Source organism: Monodelphis domestica, chromosome 3 (assembly GCF_027887165.1).
Source record: "Monodelphis domestica isolate mMonDom1 chromosome 3, mMonDom1.pri, whole genome shotgun sequence".
NCBI lineage: Eukaryota > Metazoa > Chordata > Mammalia > Didelphimorphia > Didelphidae > Monodelphis > Monodelphis domestica.
In genome coordinates this window covers 209,462,567-209,475,965 of record NC_077229.1, presented here as the reverse complement: position 1 = coordinate 209,475,965, position 13,399 = coordinate 209,462,567, and positions in this window count along the sequence as shown.

Genomic DNA, 13,399 nt, shown 5'->3' with positions numbered 1-13,399 from the left:
GCTTGAGAGCCATCTCCTAATCTCTTCCCCCTACGCCAGTTTTCAGTTCTTTTTCCTTTCCTTCCTCCAAATTACTTTATATACATTTTCTATTGAAATGTGTGCACATGTTATTACCCCTCAATAGAATGCAATTTCCTTGAGTAGAGTAATTGTTTCATTTTCTCTTTGTACTCCTAAATATTTATTTAATAAGTGTTTATTGAATCAATCAATGAATGAATGAACTGTAGGACAAGCTATCAAAGTTTTTGTCCCAGGAGTCCTTCATTCTCTTATGAATTATTGAGGATCTCCCCCAAAGGACTTTTGTTTCTATGGGATAGATTTACTGATATTTACTATATTAGAAAATTAAGCATCATAGTATTATTATGAAAATACTTCTGACACTGTGAATTCCCTGAAAGGATCTTGGGGACTCCCAAGTGGTCCTTAAGCTATATTTTGAGAACTGATCATCTAGGGAGATCAGGGAAGATTTACTATAGGATTTGCATCTAAATTGAGCCTTGAAGAAATTGAGGAATTCTAAGACTCCAAAGTAAGGAGGGAATGCATCAAGGGCAGCCTGAACAAAGGCACATAGGTAGGAAACAGAATGGTAAGTATGGGGAACATAAAGGTGTCCAATTTGTCTGGACCTTTAAAGTACATAAAGGGAAACAACTCAAAGTCTAGGAAGGTAGGCTAGAGTCAAATTGTGGAGAGCTTTAATTATCAGGAGAGCAGTTTGCATTTTATCTGAGAGGCAATAAAGTGAAGCATTTGTATAGGGTTGTAACAAGGTAAGACCTATGCTTTAGTAAAATTTATTTTGATGGCTGTGTGGAGGATGGAATGGAAAGGACAGACTAGAAGCAGAGAGATCAATTGAGAACTCACAAAAAAAAAAAACAACAAGGGAGGGGCAAGGAGGACTAAGTTTAAGATAATGGCCAAGTAGAAAAAACAGAAGGGCTTTACCCAGCCAAGAATCCTCCTACATGTCTATGAAGCAGTTATCCAGTCCTGGAGATTTTCTAGAAATGTTTCCTGAATTCCTTTGATTTGTCACAAAGGTTAAATGGTACCTTCTACTGTTTGGCAGCAATATTATTAGAGTAGCATATTTTTAAGGTGTCAGAAGATGAAGGAAGGGAGAAAAAATAGAAAGGAAAAAAGGAAGGGAGGGGGGGAAAGGAAGAAAGAGAAAAGAAAAGAAAAGGAGGAAAGAAGAAAGGGAAAAAGGAAGGAAAGGTGGAAAGAAGGAAGAAAGGAGAAGGGGAAGGAAGGGAGAAAAGAAGGAAGGGAAAAGGAAGAAAAGAAAGGAAGAAAGAGAAAAGGAAAGGAGGAAAGAAGGGAAAAGGAAGTAAAGGTGGAAAGAAGAAAAGAAAAAAGGGAAAAGGGAAGGAAGGGGAAAGGAAGGAAAGAAAGGAAGAAAGAAATGGAAAAGAAAGGAAGGAAGGAAAGAAAGAGGAAAAGGAGAAGAAAGGAAAAAGGAAAGAAGGAAATAGGAAAAGGGGAAGAAAGGGAAAATGAAGAAAGGAGGGAAACAAGAACTTATCAAGTACACATTCTGCAGTGCATTGTGCTAAGCACTAAGGTTTAACTGCTAAATCCATTTCCAGAGCAAAGTGAAGCTATAAAGCCAGGATGACCACACTTAATGACTATTTGGACCATGTCTTTGAAAGTTCAAAAGTGGAGATTTGAGGCAGAAAACTTCCCTTTGAATGGGGATCTTCAATTGTAACAAGTCAACAGAGCGTATGTGCTTGGACAAATGAATCATAGGTATTCACAAACACACTCACACATGTGAGCATGTAGCCCATGTAGTTGTACATTGTTATACTTTGCCTTTTAGAAAATTGGCCATTCAAATATTTTAATTCCTTATTAGCCATAATAATCATGACAGCTGGCATTTACCTATCACTTTAAGTTTTGCCAAATACCTTACATGGTATTTCATTTGACCCTTACAAGAATCTTGTGATCTAGCTACTAGACCCCTTTTGCAGATGAGGCTGAATGACATGTACTCAAGGCCATAAGTTTAGAGGATATGAACTCAGGTCTTCCTGAGTTCCAAGTCTAATGCTCTCTACAGTGTCATCCAGTTGCCTCAATAATCCATTCCTTTATCATATTAGATTATTTTAATGCTTAAATGGTTTAGTCAGTTTGAGATGGGATAGAGGTATTTGTGTGTGTGTGTGTGTGTGTGTGTGTGTGTGTGTGTGTGTGTGTGTGTGTGTGTGTGTGTGTGTAAGTTAGAACCAAATGGCTATGAATCTAAAGACTACAGTCATTGAAGTAATATAGTTAAGTTAGGTTACTTAAAACAAAATGGAAATACAACAAAAACCTTTATTTTGAACTATTTGGGGGATATACCAGTAAGATATTGAAAAGACTAAAGCAAAAACTGGCCCAATATAAATCATGCTCACAAGAAAAGCAGGGGCAAGTATGAAACATTTTTGACAATATAAGAATAAATGCTACAATCTACAAGGCATCTAAGTTCTTTCTAGTCTTCCTCCTCCATTCTTCCCTCAACCTTTGGGCTAGAAAAGTAATCTAGAACCTACATTAGAATGATAATAAGGACAAAAAGTGGGTGAAATAAAAATCCATAAAATTTTTTGCAACTTTAGAAAAAGAGATATTAGAAAAAATATATGACAGATACTGAAAAATACTGTCAGTCTCCTACAAACTGATGCAGAGTGAAATGAGCAGAATTGGGAGAGAAATTTACGTGATGATAATGTTAATTTGAGGTGGAAAAATATTCAGTTTTGAAAGATTTCAGAGTTCTGATCGAAGCAACAAACAATAATTTCAAATGAATGGTAATGAAACATATCTCCTACCTCATCACAGAGGGAATGGACTAGAGATATGCACTGTCAAATGAGGTCAATGTATTGATTTGTTTACTGGATTATAGATATTTATTACAAAGTAGGACTAGAGAGTGAGGGTGGGGTGTAAAGAGTTGTCACTTGGGGGGCAGCTGGGTAGTTCAGTGGATTGAGAACCAGGTCTAGAGATGGGAAATCTTAGGTTCAAATCTGGTCTCAGATACTTCCTAGCTATATGACCCTGGGCAAGTCACTTAACCCCAATTTTGCCTAGAACTTACCACTCTTCTGCCTTGGAACCAACACACAGTATTGATTCTAAGATAGATGGTAAAGGATTTTTTAAAAGTATACCAAATAAAACATTTTTTATTTGCAAAATAAAACTCCAAGAGGAAGAAAAAATAAAGCAGTTTTATTACTACCTTGTTACACTAAATATGATATATATTATATGTGTACATATATATACAATTTTAAAATCAAATTATATCTAAGTTCAATTTCTTATAAAACAATTTTCATGTTCTTTTTTCCTATTAAAATGTTTGCTTTTACTTAATAAATTTGCAATTTAAAATTTTTTTCATTTAAAAATTAAAAGAAAACTATTGGGGGAGAGGGAAAGATTGAAAATTATTTGTATCATCTTCATTTTCCATGATTTAGAGTGACCAAATTTCCAAAAGTCTTTTTATTCTAGGTACTTTCCAATCAAACATCTCAAAACACTGCCAAGGATGTCACATTTCATTGTGCTTAAAGTGGCATGAATCTTTGCTTTTGGAGAGACAAGTTCGGGAAATGAGGATTTGAATCAATGGCCAAGACCTGATGTGCACCATTAGCAAAAGATGGGAGGTAGGGGTGGGAGTGGGAGTGGTTAGAGACTTAGTCTTTGTAGTTTGAGAGTCTGTGTTCCTTAAATGTCTGTATACTATACAAACCAAGATCTTTTCAGATTTCTGGGCACATTGAAAGTTATCCTAAATTTTTGACCCCCTACCTTTGATTTATTATTTTTGTTAAATTTTTAAGTATTTGCTTGTTATATTTAAATACCATTAACTCCTTCCTTCCCTCCATTAGAGAAGGCATCATTTTGACACAAAGATACATGTGTATATAGAAAACTATGCCTTACCTATTTCCATTTGTCATTTCTCTCTCTGGGGACAGACATACAAAAGTCATTCTTCAAACAATATTTCTGTTTCTGTTATAATGTTCCCTTGGTTCTGCTTATTTCATTCTTCATAATTTCTTGTCTTTCCCTGTTTTTCCAAAATTAACTTGTTTGTCATTATGGTGCAACAGTATTCCATCATAATCATAAGCCACAACATTTTTAAAATTAATTTTTAATGACAACTAATTATCCTTAGCAGGGGTTCTTAATCCTAAACTTGGTTTTTTAAAATATTTTATAACTATTTCATTATAATTGGTTTCCTTTGAAATTCTATGTATTTTATTTTAACCATTAAAAAAACCACATTATTCTGAAAGGAGTTCTAAAGCTTTTAGCAAACTGCCAAATGGATACATGACACAAAAATGGTTAAGAGGGGCAACTAGGTGGCCCAGTGGATAGAGTCCCAGGTCTGGGGTTGGGAGGACATGAGTTTGAGTGTGGCCCAGACACTTCCTGAGCTAGTCACTGACCCCTATTTGCCTAGCCCTTGTTGTTACTAAGACAGAAAGTAAGAGTTGTTTGTTTGTTTTTTAATGGTTAAGAATCCCTGCTTTAAAGTGAAAGTAGTTCCTCAACAATAACAAAAGTCAATTTTTAAAAACTTAGCAGTTTGTTGCTATTTTCTGTATGGACAAGTTAAAGACTTGAGAACTCCTATGAAGTACTCTTTCCTCTTCCTTCCTATCAATCTCTCTGACTCCTCAGAAGAATTCTAAAATATTCATCCTCTCTAATGACAGCAAACCGTCTCCACTTCCATCCAGGTACCCATCAGCAAATCTTCTTTATAAATGTAGGATCTAGAGGGCTTCTTGAACAACTGAGAACTGCTCCAGGAGCTGGGGTTGTACCTAAGCCAACTTTGACCTTTATCTTTTTTATGCTATTACTCAGTGTTGTTTCAATGGCCGGTCATGAAAAGATAATACAATAAGCAGAGAGGGTAGAATAACACACCTCTGGGATTTAATTGCTTTGACTTCATTCTCCACAGCTGGTTAGGGCAGGAGTAATCTCCCCTTTCCCCACCAGTATTTCACTGCTCGGGTCTTTAAGTGGTCTAGAAAATAGTTTTATTTTTTAAATCACTAGATATTTCCCACCTTACTCCCCTTTTCCCTTCTGTGAGCTCATTCTATGAATCTAATGAAAAAAAAAACACCAACAAACAGGCATCAAGAGATACTGAGGCCCACATGGTGCCAGCTTCTCCACTTCTATCTGCCTGGGATTAAAAAGATTTACGCCGAGGTACACTCACATGGCCAGGGCTAATCAAGTTTAGGAGATTTTGCTTGAATTTGTGGCAGCTGTGGTGCTCAGGCTGTTCTCACTGATTTGCTTCCCCTTTCATTTCCTTGCTGATTCAATAAGATTTGTGTGTCCGTCATCCTTCCAGAGTTGTTTCTTTTTTCGTGTGTTTCTATTATAGAGTTTTTATTTTTCCTCTTTAAACCATGGTGAAACTATGGTGAAAGTAGAGGCAAAGACAGGGGTTTCATGAAAATAGTGACATTTGCTAAATAAATGGAGGGGAAGAATCTTGGGACTTCTGAAAGTTTTTGCATAAGTAGAGAGTTTTTTGTTTGCTTAAGAGGAGTGGGGAAGGGAGAGTGAGAGAGAGGACCCTGGGAAGAGACAGAAGGGAAGAGAGACACACAGAGAGACAGAGACATAAAAGGAGAAGAGAAGAGAAAGGGAGTAGGAAAGAGATAGACAGAGAGAGGTATAGATAAAGAGATAAAAAGGGAGAGGGGACAGAGACACAGAGAAGGAAATAAAAAGGAAGGGAAAGGGAGAGAGAGGGAGTTGGGAAGAGACAGGGAGGAGAGACATAGAGACAGAAAGGGAGAAGGGAGAGAGAAAGAGAATAGGAAAGAGATAGAGAGATACAGATAAAGAGACAAAAAGGGAGAGGGAACAGAGAGATAGATAAAGACACAAAAAGGGAGAGGGGTCAGAGACAGAGAAGCAAATAAAGAGATAAAAAAGGAAGAAGGGACAGTGAGACAGATAAAGAGATAAAAAGGGAGATGGGACAGAGATAGAGAGGCAGATAAAGAGATAAAAAGAGAGACAAAGGGAGAGAGAGGGAGTTGGGAAGAGACAGAAGGGAAGAGAGAGACAGATAGAGACAGAAAGGAAGAAGTGGAGAGAGAAAGGAAATAGGAAAGAGGTAGATGGACAGAGACAATGAGACAAAGAGATAAAAAGGGAGAGGGGACAGAGACAGAAAGGTAGATAAAGAAATAAAAAGGGAGACAAAGGGAGAGAGAGGAAGTTGGAAAGAGACAGAAGGGAAGAGAGAGACAGAGAGAGAACAGAAAGGGAGAAGTGTAAAGAGAAAGGGAATAGGAAAGAGATAGATGGACAGAGACAAAGAGATAAAAAGGGAAAGGAAAGGAGAGAGGGGGAGTTGGGAAGTGACAGAAGGGAAGAGAGAGACAGAGATAGAACAGAAAGGGAGAAGTGTAAAAAGAAAGGGAATAGGAAAGAGATAGATGGACAGAGACAGACAAAGAGATAAAAAGAGAAAGGAAAGGAGAAAGGGGGAGTTGGGGAAAGGAAGAGAAAGACAGAGGAAAAACAGAGACACACAGTGAGATGGGATCCCATGGGAGTGTGAATGTGTATCAATGTGCATTTGGGACAGAAGAGGGGAAAAGGAAACAGTGGGGAGGGTGGACATGGGAAGAGTGTGCAGGTGGAGAAGTAGAGATTGGGACCATTTTTCCTAAGAGCAAGTTGGCACCCGTTCTCCGGCACACTGATTGACAGATGATGCTGGGCAGGCCATCACCTGAGTTCTCATCATTCTGCCACTCAGTTTTAAAAGGAGGCCTGTGTTTATTCGTCTGGAAGGCCTAGTTCATGCTGGCCTCTGCCTCATTTGGCAAGCAGTAGCATCCATCATCCATCATTATTCCAGAGGCCTGTCACAAGGCCTGACACATACTAGGATTTCGAGGAACTTTAGAGAGCCCAAGTTTCTTCTCATCATCACTCCCAGGATTCACAGAGAGAGCCAAGTGCCTTCTTCTCTCTTTTCTGCCTCACTCCCTAACCAGCAGTTGCACATCCAAATGTTCAGCTTCCTAAAAACAGCAACAACAAAAAGCTCAGGGTCTGAACAGCCAGCACTCCTGGGAGAAGGGATCCTGTTTTCAGCCCAGCTTTTCCAACCCAGTCAGATGTGATTATGGAGGGGTGAGGGCTGTTAATCAGTTAGGAAACACTGATTGCATCTTAATACCAAATGGAAGGCACCCAGAGAGCAAGCAATTTGCAGTAATGGGGAAAATCAGCAAATCCCTAAGGTTTGACAGGAAGTAAACACTCTCCAGGTTCAAATTTGGGGAAGTCAAGATCATTTGTGCGAGTGCCCCGGCTATGTCTGGAGCTGCTTCAGCTTCCAGGCCTTTGAGGACAAATACAACTATGGAGCAGAGGCCTATGTTGCCCTGAGTGATAACCCTGAGTGATAATGGTCATAGGAAAACTAAGGCCTGGACCAGCTGGGTCATGCTGCAGAGGCAGCGAGGCCCTGAAGCCAGGAACACTGGAGTTCATCAGGTCTCAGACAGTTCTAGCTGGGTGACCGTGGGCAAGTCACTTGACCCCTTGCCTAGCCCTTACCCACTCTTCTGCCTTGGAACCAATACTCAGTATTGCTTTATAAAAAAATTTTTTTTAAATAAAAAATGCTAATAATGGTCCTATTTTCTACTACCATGTAGTATGACCAGAGGAGGGATCATCTGAAAAGTCTCATTTTCCTTAGTGGGCCATTTCTTATGGTCAAAGAACTCCAGGCAGAAGAGGGCTGTCTCCTATGAAATACTCTCTTCCTCTCTCCACTGAACTTCCCAAATGGAAAAGAGACAGTTATTCCCATTAGAATGTGATTTTTTTTCACATTAGTTTTTCTTCCTCCTTGAAAATGTTCCCAGCACTGAAGTCACATATTTTTCTTCCATGCAATCTGATTTTGGATGGTTTCTTGACCTGCATCCAAAGTAAGCAGTCAGTAATTATTACCACTGCTGTTATTATTAATTCTGATATTTATCATAATCTAGCAAATGTCCAGGACGGTACTTCATCTTGCTAAAAGGAAAATACCAGGCCCCGCCTCTCTCCAAATTTTCCCTGTTTTGTTCAGTTTCATTAATCCTGCTATATTGAGTTTGGGGGTTGTTGTTTCAAAATATAAAATAGTATATTTAAACCAAGTCTCCAGTGACTTCTCTACCATTCTTGGTCCTGTCATTTTGTGTAATTCCAGAGGGCAGAATTAAAACTAAGCAGCAAAACTTACACTTATGGAGATTTGGAATTTGTATAAGGCCATGAGAGCTGTCCAACAGTGTATAAGAATGAGGTCTCCTTTGCTGGAAACATTTAAGCAGAGGCTAGATCATCACATGCAAGAGAAAGCTGCTATGAAAAAAAAGAATCCTGTTACAAGGGTGGAATCTGGATTCAATGACCTCTTAAGGCACTTTCTTTCATGAGAATTTATTAAATGAGGATGAACTGGCAAAATATTCTCCTCCCTTCTCTTTTGTTTACTTCTTTTCCTTGGTTGTAAGTATCAAATGGAAGCCTATACTGCACTGTGATAAAGGTCAGAGGAAACTAAGATTTGGGCCAGCTGGGTCATCGAGCAAGCCCTGAAGTCAGGAAGACCTGAGTTCATCAGGCCTCAGACACTTACAGCTGTGTGACCCTGGGCACTTACAGTCCATGAGTAGGTTTGCTTATTTTAAAGAGTAACTATATTATCTCTGGATTCACAAAGATACAAGTTCAAATCTGGTGTCAGAGACTTACTGGCTGTAGGACCCTGGGAAAGTCACTTAACCCTGTTAGCCTCAGTTTCCTCATCTGTAAAATGAGCTGGAGATGGAAATGACAGACCACTCTAGTATCTCTGCCAAGAAAACTCCAAATGGGGTCATAAAGAATGGGACACTTGGTGTCATCTGAGTTCTGTCTCTAGCTCTCAGGCATTGTGTAAGTCCTTCAATGTTCTTAGAGGAGCTTCAGTTTTCTTCCTAATAAAATGAAAATAATAACTGTAGTACCAGTCTCATAGTGTTGTTGAGAAAATCAAATGAGTTAAAATGCATAAAGTACTTTCTGAACTTTAAGGTATTGTATAATTACGCATTTTCCCCTGTCATTTTTAAAAGAAAATGCTTAACTTCTGTCTTAGAATTAATACTAAGTATTGATTCTAAAGCAGAAGAGCAATAAGGGCTAGGCAATTGGAGTTAAGTGCCTTGCCCAGGGTCACACAGCTAGGAAATACCCAAGGCCACATTTGAGCCCAGGACCTCCCATCTCCAGGTCTGTTGCTCTATCCACTGAGTCACCTAGCTGCCCCTCAGCTTCCTTTTAGGTGCTATCTTCCACAATTAGAAAATAAGCTCCTAGAGAGCAGGCTCTGTTTTTCTAGTTTTACTAGTACTTAGTACAGTTCCTGATACATAGAAGGTACTTAAGAAATGCTTGCTGATTTGGCTTGACTTAATAAGTGCTTGTTGAATTGATTCAAATTATATTTCATGTATTATATACAAAAATATGTTTTGTATGGTACATAAAAATACAATGTGAATAAAATATGATGATCCTTGCCCTTAAAAAAAAAAAACTTATATTCTAGTAGGGAGAAGGAGACAAGTAAACTCAAAGCAATGACTAGAAGAACACATAGAATGTTATAGAGTTTGGGCCATCAGAATGGATATCCTATTTGGATCATCCAAGAAGGCTTCATGGAAGGGTCAGTATTTTAAAAATGAGCAAGATTTCAGCAGGCATGGATGAAGGAGAGGTAGAAAGACAGATAACTAAGTTGATGGACAAATGGTAAGCACTCATTAAATATTTGATGACTGATCATCATGCAATATGCCCACAAAAACAAAACTCAACAGGTCCAAAACTGAACTCATCATCTTGCCTAAAAACTTAGCTCCCCCTGCTGACTTTTTTATTTCTATTAATAAATAGCCACCTAAGGAAATAATACAGATTTGTTTCCAAGTATCTTGAAAGCGAGGCTAAATCTCCCAACAATCTCAACTCATTTATTGGAATTCTTTGGGGAAAGTTTTTCAAACTTGTTAATGAGAAGCTCACTTTGTCTCTACAAATAACAAAACCAAATAAATGATCTCCTGGGGCAGTTAGAAGCAGGTAATTTGGCTTGGAGTAGATTTTCTGTATTTCCCTATTTTGGAGCTTTAAATTTATTTGTTCCTTTTAAAAAATTTAACCCTAACATACCAGATGGCAGTGAACTTCAGGTGAAGTACATGTAATAGTGTTGTGTGATATTAAAGAAGATGACCCTCTTCTTGCTCCTCATCCTTATTGGCTCATCTGCAGTATTATTTGGCAGTGTTGACCCCTTCCTCCTAGATATTCTCTCCCCTGGGATTTCAGGTCACTGCTCTCTTCTTATTCTCCTCCTATCTATCTGTTAACTCTTCCTAGTTTCTTTTACTAGACTGTTGCTTAATAGTTTCAGGTGTGTCTGATTCTTTGTGATCCTATTTCTTGGCAAAGATACTGGAGGGGTTTGCCATCATCTTTCGCAGCTTTTTTTTTACAGATGAGGAACTGAGGCAAACAAGGTTGTGACTCATTCTGGGTCACACAGCTAGGAAGTGTCTGAAACTGGATTTGAATTCAAGAAAATGAGTCTTCCAGATTCTAAGCCCAACACTCCATCTATTTCACCACCTAGCTAGATTTTCTAGATTGTCACCCGCATTTCTGCCCCAGTGTATGAGTATGGACCAGGACTTTGTCTTGGACCCTTCTCTCTTTTCTCTAAATATTTTCTCTTGATGATTTCATCAGCCCACTCAACTATAATCTCTATGAAAAGAAGTCTTAATGTGCATATTCAGGCCTTATTTCTCTCTCAGATTTCATTCCCATATCACCAACTGCCTGTAGGATATTTCCATTTGGATGTCCCAGAGGCATCTCAAAATTGACACTTCTAAAACCATACTCATTATCTTCCCCCTTGAAATCTATCCCTTTCCTAACTTCCCTGTTTCTGGTGACAATATTACCTTCCTTCTAGTATCAGAGGTTGGCAACCATGCGGTCATCCTAGACTATTCTCTCTTACCCCTTCATACTTAATCAATTGCTAAATTTTATTGCATCTCCCTCCATATCTCATACCTCAAATTCATTCAATATGTACAAAATAGAACTCATTAACTTTCCCCCTAAACTCTCCTCTGTTGCCAGCCTCCTTATTACTCTCAAGAACACAATTATCTTCCCAGTCACCCAGCCTTGAAAGCTCAGTGTCATTATCGACTCCCAAGTCACACTCAACCCCCATAGTCAATCTGTTGTCAAATCTTGCTATTTCTAGCACCACAACTACTTTTGCATATGTCCTCTACTCTTCAGTCACATAGCTACATCCCCAGTACAGGCTCTCCTCACCTCTTATCCAGATAATTGCAACAGCCTTCGGGTTGGTCTCTGCCTCAACTCTTTCTCCATTTTAATCCGTTTTGTATATATAATCTACACACACACACACACACACACACACACACACACACACACACACACGTCGAGTAGAAATACATTGCATTTCCTTGTTGAAATGAATTGATATGCATACATAATTATACAAACATCCAAAGATAGATCAAAGAAACTGGTTCATTAGATGGTTATTTTCCAGGTCTATTTTGTCATGGAAATTCATTTGGAACCTAGTACATTTTTATTCCTGAGAAAAAGAGCGCTAGTTTCACATAAAGCTTCCTGAGGGATTTATATAGAAGTGACTTTTGATCTCTGAAGCTTTAATCCAGTGATTGGCTCTGCAATCTCCTCTACCAATTAGGGTGTCAGGATCTGTTATATGCTTCTCAATCCTTCTAGCCAGCTGGTGAGCAAGGGGAGAGAGCATATAGGATAGTAATCTACTATCTGAGGGTACAAAAGAAAGACCTATCACTCTCTTGAGAAGTTTCAGTGGGCTGTTTACTTTATATGTATGGGGGTCCTGACAAATTCTAATGAGAAAGGCATGGGGTCCCTGGAAGATCTTGTTTGGAGACACTTAGAAGTATGGAATTTCCTAAGGAAACATCCTTGCATTTTCAGACATGTATCCCCTGAAACACAGAACATTATAACAAGTAGACTTTAGAGATCATATTCTAAGCAACCCCCCTATTTTCCTGATGAGAAACTGAAACTCAAAGAAATTAAGTTAATTTCTCAAGGTCATGCCATTCAAGAGCAAGTGGCAGAGAAATGACAAGAATTTGTGATATAATTCTTAGTTGAATGCTACTTTGAACAAACCATGTTTCTATCGTGGTACAGTAGAAAGCAGCTCATGCTTTGGCAAACCACTATCAAAAAACTAAATAGAACCTAGAATTGCTTTTAGATATTTTAGGGTAGCTAGGTGGTACAGTAGAGAAAATTCTAGGACTGGAGTTAGGAAGACTCATCTTCCTGAGTTCTAGCTGTGTGATGTTGAGCAACTTATATAACCCAGTTTGCCTCAGTTTCCACACCTATAAAATGAACTGGAGAAAGAAATGACAAACTACTCCAGAATCTTTGCCAAGAAAATCCCAAATGTGCTTGCACAGAGTTGGACATAATACAACAATAACAGTGAAAAGAATGATGAAATAGTAGTCAGACACCCTGGGTTCAAATCCTTCCCCTTCTACTTACTACCTATGTGACCTTGAGCAAGTTACTTAACTTCTATAGACCTTAGCTTCCTCAAGTGCAAAATTAAAGGGCTGAAACAGATGATTATTAGGCTCTCTTCTGAGGACAGCTTCATGGTCCAATGGTTAGAGCACCAGGTTTGGAGTCAGGAAGACCTGAATTCAAATTTGCCCTTGGATACTTACCAAATGTATGACTCTGGGCAAGTAATAGCCCATATTTGCATCAATTTCTCACCTGTGAAATGGAGATACATTGGAGAAAAAAATGGCAAACTTTGGTGGTATCTTTGGCAAGAAAATCTCATGTACAAAATGCCTGGGGGTCACATAGAGTCAGATACCACTAAATTACTGAACAGGGTCCCTTCTGGCTCTATGATTCTTTGACATCTAGGGAAGAAAAAAAACAATGACTGATTTCTCCTTCTTTGGGCCATCCATCTCTATATGTTAGGCTGGGTCTTTTCCCTTTGGGAGGTCCCCTTAGACTCAGGGTCACAGAAAGAGACCAAAAACTTAATATTCTTCAACTGTGACCTCTTACTTCCTAGCCTCTCCCCTTTATCCCAGTTTCTCAAAGAGGAAGGTATAAGGTTTCT